Source organism: Notamacropus eugenii, chromosome 1 (assembly GCF_028372415.1).
Source record: "Notamacropus eugenii isolate mMacEug1 chromosome 1, mMacEug1.pri_v2, whole genome shotgun sequence".
Classification (NCBI taxonomy): domain Eukaryota; kingdom Metazoa; phylum Chordata; class Mammalia; order Diprotodontia; family Macropodidae; genus Notamacropus; species Notamacropus eugenii.
The window spans coordinates 371458067-371465662 of record NC_092872.1 but is presented as its reverse complement, the minus strand read 5'-3'; the positions used below and the strand labels follow the sequence as shown (position 1 = coordinate 371465662).

At 38.9% G+C, this 7596-nt stretch overlaps 1 pseudogene; it reads left to right on the top strand.

Annotated features, from left to right (window-relative positions):
* Positions 1 to 258: 258 nt before the first annotated feature.
* Positions 259 to 914, top strand: LOC140525955 (receptor expression-enhancing protein 6 pseudogene; annotated as a pseudogene).
* The last annotated feature ends 6682 nt before the right edge of the window (positions 915 to 7596 follow it).

Genomic DNA, 7596 nt, shown 5'->3' with positions numbered 1-7596 from the left:
CACTAGAGAAGACAATAGTAAACCACTCCAGTATCTTTGTCAAGAAAACCCCATGAAGAGCAGTTAGAGGATCACAAGGTGGGAGGGAAGGGAGGGTCTTGAGGGACAAGAAACTGGAGGAGTGGAGGTCCTGGGAGCCTGTAGACGGAGATGCCACCAGCACCTCTGCAGAGCAGCAGGGGAGCCCTAGAGGTTGCCCCTCGAACCTGGGTCGAGTCATCCTGCACCCCTTCTCCTCCCCTCTCAGTCCCAGGAGCCATGGGTATCTTGAAGCAGTACCTCCAGAGGTTCCTAAAGCCAAAAAACATTATCACCAATGTCCTGGGAAAGCTGGAAGAGGTCTCTTGTATCAAAAAGTACTGCCTGGCTTCAGGTTCCATTGCTTTCCTAGCTATCCATCTCATATTTGGTTATGGGGCTTCCCTGCTCTGCAGTCTCATCACATTCATCTGCCCAGCATATGCCTCCATCAAGGCTATTGAAAGCCCCAACAAAGATGAAGATATCATCGAGCTGACCTAGTGGGTGGGTGGTATATGGCATATTTGGCCTGGCTGAGTTTTCCTCTGACATCTTCCTTTTCCAGTTCCCCTTCTACTATGGAGGAAAGCGTGTCTTCTTGCTATGGTACATAGCATAGCATAGCCTACAATGGATCCCAGATCCTGTACCATCACCTGATCCACCCCATCTTCCTGAGACACCAGGTTGTCCATGGAAGCCTGGTAACTCACTTGAGTGGATGAACCCTGGACATAGCAGCCAATCTGATGCAGGAAGTCTTCCAGGCCTTGGTTCACAACCAGACAGTGCTGACCTCCCAGGTGGCTCCTCAGCTCCCTCCAGAGTGTCCCAACCAAGGCAGGCATGATTCACCTCCAGGAGAATAAGTGAAGAAACCACCCCTGAGTCAGAGCTTTTGGAAGATGGGATACCCTCCTCCCAACCCCCTCAGCATCAAGGGACCATGGCCCCCAATCCTGGCCCATGTCTAAGTAGCTGACTCTTCCAAGTTGTATGGTTCCAACCCACTCCACCCTCTTGGGCTTTAGGGCATTGGAGACATCTACCCAGGCTGGGAGATGGGATGGGCATAGTGGGACCTCTGCCCATTTTAGGATACACCAGCACCTGCTAAGGGCCCTGCTGGCACTCAGACTGTTCTAAGTATACTATTAACTATCTGCCTCTGACCCCCTCCCCACGACTGACCTCCTACAGGATTCTTGATGTGTCCTGGCCATTCCAGCTGCCCATGTATTAAAAAAAAAAAAAAAAAAAAAAAAAAAAGTCCTACACAGGCCAAATGATAAAAAAAAAAGAAGAAGAAAAGAAAACCCCATGGACAGTGTTGGCATGTAATGGTCCACAGAGTCAAAAGAAGTCAGACATGACAGAACAGTGACTGAACAGCAACATATGTCAGACACAATATAGGTGCTAGGGATATAAAAGCAAAAGCAAAATCACTGCTCCTTCTAAGGAGTTCACATTTCAATCATAGGGAGCAATAGGAACACAGACAAATAAATGCAAAATCAGTGAAAAATCCATGCAAAACAACTTGCTTCTTGCTAGTGAGCGTCATGTGAGAGGCAGGGCTCTGATCGATCACTGCAATCCCATGTGCACACACTTTTTTGAGGGGCCTAACTATTCCTCTATTAAGATTTGATTTTTTTTTTTCTTTAGACACTCCCTCACCCTCTTCCTTCTTTGGGAGTGATTTCTATGCTTCTGTGGCTAATGCAGCCGCCTAACTGGATGCCAGTCACTTCAATGACTTATTTAATGCCCAGAGAACCCCAGTGAAATTGCACTCTCTGCCCTCAGAATTTGTTAAAAATAAATCAATAATTTTCTTTTGACAATAAGTCCCAGACAGAGCCAGAAATCTTCCTCTGCCAGATGCAGAAGTTTGAAATCTCTCTTCCCTCCCAGGTTCTTCCTGATTATTCCTCCTAAGGGCTGCAATCAAGCAAGAGCATATGCAGTGACTGAGCATACACATTCTGTTGATCCTTGACTTTATCACATTTGTCTGCTTAAGAAAACAAAGTAAACTTTTAGACACAACTAAATGTCCCTGAAGCTCCAAAGAAAGCACCATATACAAAGTGAAGGCATTCATCTTCTCAGTAAAGGAAGAGAAAGAGAAGAGGGGAATCAAGATAGATGTGCTAGGCCTCTGGCCCAAATGGATTTTAGCAACACAAATTCTGACCTGAATATGTCCTTTGTGTGTTTCATCTATACTCTACTGGCCTGGAATCTTGGTAACCAAGGACAACCATTCTTTTTGACAATAGGTATTAGATATCAGTCTACCTGGTTCCCACTCTGCTTTCTTCTTGGTCCCTTAAGTCAAAAGGTAGAAATCTCTATTCCCTGAAGGCATAACCAAAGGCCTATATGTAATTGACTGGGAGAGAGAATTAGTAAACGTAAAGATAAAAAAGGCCTCCTGGAGAATGTGCCACTGGAGCTGAACAACTTGAAAGAAACTAGGGATTCTCAAAAGTCCACTTTAGAAGGGAAAACATTCTTGTCATAAGGCATGAGTGCCAAGGGGGAAAAGATGGCAGAGAAAAGACAGAAACTCACCTCAGCTCTTCCCCAAATCCTTCCAAACATATTTATATAATGCCCTAACAATTCCTGGAACAGCAGAACCCATGAAAAGATGGAGGGAATACTTTTCCAGCCAAAGATAACTTAGAAGGTCATCCGGAAAGGTCTGTCACAGCTGGGTACAACCAGAGTAGAGTTCAGCATAGGTTGCCAGCATAGCCCCAGTCACAGTAAACCATGAGCAGGACTTGAGAGCCTCTGAATCAGCATCGGCAATAGCTACTTCTGGAGCTCTGAGCACACAGATTGTAAAGGGGTCAAACAACTGGTCAGAAGGAGATTACAAGGATCATTTTGCTAGCTCTGAGGCAGGATTCTATTGCTATGCCCATACTAAGATCTGGTTCATAGGCTTCAGTGGCAGCCCCAGGGAGAGGAGGAGCACTAGCACAGTAGGGCTTACAACTGCAGTGGAACAGGGACCCTCATCACAAATCCAGGGCAGAAAAGAGTGCTTGTGGTCACTCACAGATGGGACTATATGACAGGATAGTAGCAAACAACACCTTTCCTTAGATCATATCACCTTGGAAGAACTGAAAACTTATAAGTCCGTAAAAGAATCTCAGAAAACAGCTGCACAAATCTCCTGAAGCTTGGGACAGTATGCCCTCCACACTGAAAGCAGAGTCCAATTTTAACAAGGAATTAAAAGTCAAGAAATAGACTGGTGAAATGAGCAAACAACAGAAAAAAATTCTAAAGAAGATCAAAACACACTCAGTGGAAGATACCAAAGTCAAACCTCCTACATCCAAAGCCTCCAAGAAAAATATAAATTTGTCTCAAAACATGGAAGAGCTCAAAAAGAATCTTGAAAACCAAGTAAGAGAGGTAGAGGAAAAATTGGGAAGAATAATGAGAGTATTGCAAGAAAACCATGAAAAATGGATCAGCAACTTGGAAAAAAAAACACACATCAGAAAAAAAAAACTGAAGAAAACAGCAACTTTAAAAAACAGACTAGGCCAAATGAAAAGAAGTACAGACAGCAAATGAGGAGAAGAATTTTTTAAAAATCAAAACTGGTCAAACAGAAAAAGAAGCACCAAATTCACTGAAGATAAAAATTCTTAAAAAATACAGTTGGCCAAATGGAAAAGGAGATACAAAAGCTTATTGAGGAAAATAATTCCTTAAAAATTACAATTGAGCACATGGAAACTAATGACTTCATGAGAAATCAAGAAACATTAAAACAAAACAAAAAAAATGAAGCAATAGTGGGAAATATGAAATATTTTATTGGAAAAACAACTGACATGGAAAATAGATCCAAGAGAGATAATTTAAAATTTATTGAACTACTGAAAGCCATGATAAATAAGAAGACCCTAGACATCATCTTTCAAGATACTATCAAGAAAAACTGTCCTGATATTCTAGAACGGGAGGGTAAAATAGAAACTGAGAGAAGCCACCAATCAACTTTTGAAAGAGATACCAAAATAAAAACTCTGGGGAATATCACACCAAATTCTAGAGTTCTCAAGTCAAGGAGAAAATATTGCAGGCAGTCAGAAAGAAACAATTCAAGTACAGTGGAGTCATAGTCAGGATGACACATGATTTAGCAACTTCTGCTAAAGAAGTATTAAAGAATACAAGGGCTTGAACTGTGATATTCCCCAGGACAAAGGAACTAGGATCACAACCAGGAATCATCTACTCAGAAAAACTGAGTATAATCCTACAGAGGGAAATGGATATTCAGTGAAATAGAGGACTTGCAAGCAATCTTGATGAGAAGACCAGAGCCGAATAGAAAATTTGGCTTTCAAATACAAGACTCATTAGAAGCATAGAAAGGTGAGCAGGAAAGGAAAAAGATAAGGAACTTAATAAGGCTAGACTGTTCATATTCCTACACAGGAGGATGATATTTATAACTTATAAAAATTTTCTCATTATCAGGGCAGTTAGGAGTATATATAAACAGGACACAGGTGTGAGTTGAATATGAAGGGATGGTAGGTTAAAGAAATTAAAATTAAAGGGTAAGGAGGAATATACTTGGAGAAAGGGAAAGGGTGAGATAGAATGGGGTGAATAATCTTACATAAAAGAGGCAGGAAAAAGCTTTTATAGTGGAGGGGAAGATGAGGGAGGCAGAGAACCTAACTCTTATCAGAATTGGTTCAAAGAGGGAATTACCCACTCAATTGATATAGAAATCTATTTTATCTTATAGGAAAGTAAGAGGATAATGGGGATAAGAGAAGGGGGTGAGGGGGGTGATAGAAGAGAGAGTAGATTTGGGGAGGGGATAGTCAGAAGCAAAACATTTTTGAGGAGGGACAGGGTGAAAGGAAAGAGAGACTAGAATTAAAGGGATGAAGGATGGAGGATGAAGGAAATTACAGTTAAACTGTGAAAAAAATTGAGGAAATTTCTCTGATAAAGGCCTCATTTCTCAAGCATATGGAGAATTGAGTCAAATTTATAAAAGATTCATTCCCCAATTGATAAATGATCAAATGATATGAAGTTTTCAGATGAAATAATCAAAGATATCTATAGCCATATGAAAAAAAATGCTCTTACTATAAATTGAAGAAATGAAAATTAAAACAATTCTGAGTTACTACCTCATATATATTAGACTGGCTAATAGGTAGAAAAAAAATGAAAGTGACAAATGTTGGAGGGGATATGGGAAAAGTAGAGCATTAGTGCACTGTTGGTGGAATTGTGAACTGATTCAAACATTGTGAAGAGCACTTTGGAACTATGCCAAAAGGGCAAACCATGCATGGCCTTTCAACCTAGCAATACCACTACTAGGTCCATTTCCCAAAAGGGATTTTTTTTAAAAAAAAAAAAAAAGGACTAAAATATAGAAAAATATTTATAGTAACTCCTTTTTGGTAGCAAAGAATTGGAAACTGAGGGGTTGCCCATCAATTGAGGAATGGATGAACAAATTGTTATATGTGAATATGATGAAATACTATTGTGTTACAAGAAAGGATAAGGAGGAAGCTCTCAGAAAAATCTGGAAAGACTTGCATGGGCTTATGCAAAGTGGAATGTACTGTCTACAAACTGACAACAATAATGTAAGATGATCAGCTGCAAATGGTTTAGCTATCCCCGGCAATACAATGATCCAAAACAGGTCTGAACTACTTGTGGGGAACAATGTTATCCATCCCCAGAGAAAAACTGATGGTGTCTGAATACAGATAAAAGTATACTTTAAAAAATTTTTTCTTTATTTTTCTTGAGTTTTTTCTTTTTTGTCTATGTTTTCTTTCATAACATGACTAATATGAAAATATGTTTTGCATGACTACACATGTATAACCTATATCTAATTCCTTGCTTTCTCAGTGGGGTAGGGGCTAGAGATGGAAGAAGAAAAAAATTTGGAACTCTAAGTTTTAAAAATAGACTTTAAAAATTGTTTTTACATGTAATTGGAGAAAGCAAAATAATAAATTTTCAAAACTAAATTTTAAATAAAAGACACAAGTGCCAGCTTATGCAAAGGCCCTCGAGACAAGACTTGGTTTGTCAGTTCTGATCACAGTAAGTAGACTAGTTTGGCTAAATGAGAAAGTGAGCAGAGAGAAATAATATATGATAATACTGGAAAGGTCACAGCAGGTACTCTGCAAATGTTTGTTGAAATGAGATGAACTGAAAAATCAACAACTGAAAGATTCCTTCCCTCCTTATATACTCCCTACTTACCTATCCTTATGAAAATTGAACACTAAAGAAGTGAAGTAATTTGCCTAAGGTGATTTAGATCATGAGTGAAGGAATCCAAATTTGGACCCGTCTTCTGGCTCTCAATCCAGTGTCTCTCACTTTTCTTTAAGTGGATTTTAAATTATCCTAAAGAAATCCAAGCAGAAATAGCCTAAACTGTACCAAATAATATCCCTAAGAGCTGTATTCCTTTGGAACCAGGTTTCCAATGGACTGATGGCATTAAATTTTGATTGCATTAAATTAAAAGTTTTTACACAAATAAAACCAATGCAACCAAGATTAGAAGGAAAGCAGAAAGTTGAGAAATTATTTTTACTGCCAAAATTTTTTTATAAAGCCCTCATTTCTCAAATACAAATACTGAGTCAAACATACAAGAATACAAGTCATTCCCCAATTGACAAATGGTTACAGGATGTGAACAGGCAGTTTTCAGATGAAAAAATTAAAGTTATCTATAGTCATATAAAAATGCTGTAAATCACTATTGATTAGAGAAATGCAAATTAAAGCAATTCAGAGGTACTACCTCACACCTATCAAATTGGTTAATATCACAGAAAAGAGTAATGATCAGTGTTGGTGAAGATGTGGGAAAATTGGAACACATACATTGTTGGTGGAGTTGTGAACTGATCCAACTATTCTAGAGAGCAATTTGGTACTATGGCCAAAATGCTACAAAACTGTGCATATCCTTTGATTCAGCAAGACTACTACTAGGTCTGTATCCCAAAAAGATCATTAAAAAGGAGGGAAGACCTATATGTACAAAAATATTTAAGGGGGGGACCAAGAAATAGAGATTGAAGGGATGCCCATCAATTGGGAAATGGCTGAACAAGTTGTGGTATATGAATTTAATGAAATACTATTGTGCTATAAAAAAACAGTAAGGAGGTAGATTTCAGAAAAATCTGGAAAGATTTACATGAAGTGGTGCTGAGTGAAGTCAGCAGAACCAGAAGAAGGTTGTACATAATAGCAGCAACATTGTAGGATGATCAACCATGATAGACTTAGCTCTCAGCAATACAATGATCAAGACAATTCTAAAAGTCTCATGATGGAAAATGCTACCCACATCCAGAGAAATAACTATGGAATGTGAATGCACCTCAAAACATGTAATTTTAACCTTTTTTTATTTTTTTGTATTTTCTTGTCTGTGTTTTTCCCTTTGGTTCTGATTCTTCTTTCACAACATGGCTAATGTGGAAATATGTTAAACATGATTTTACATGT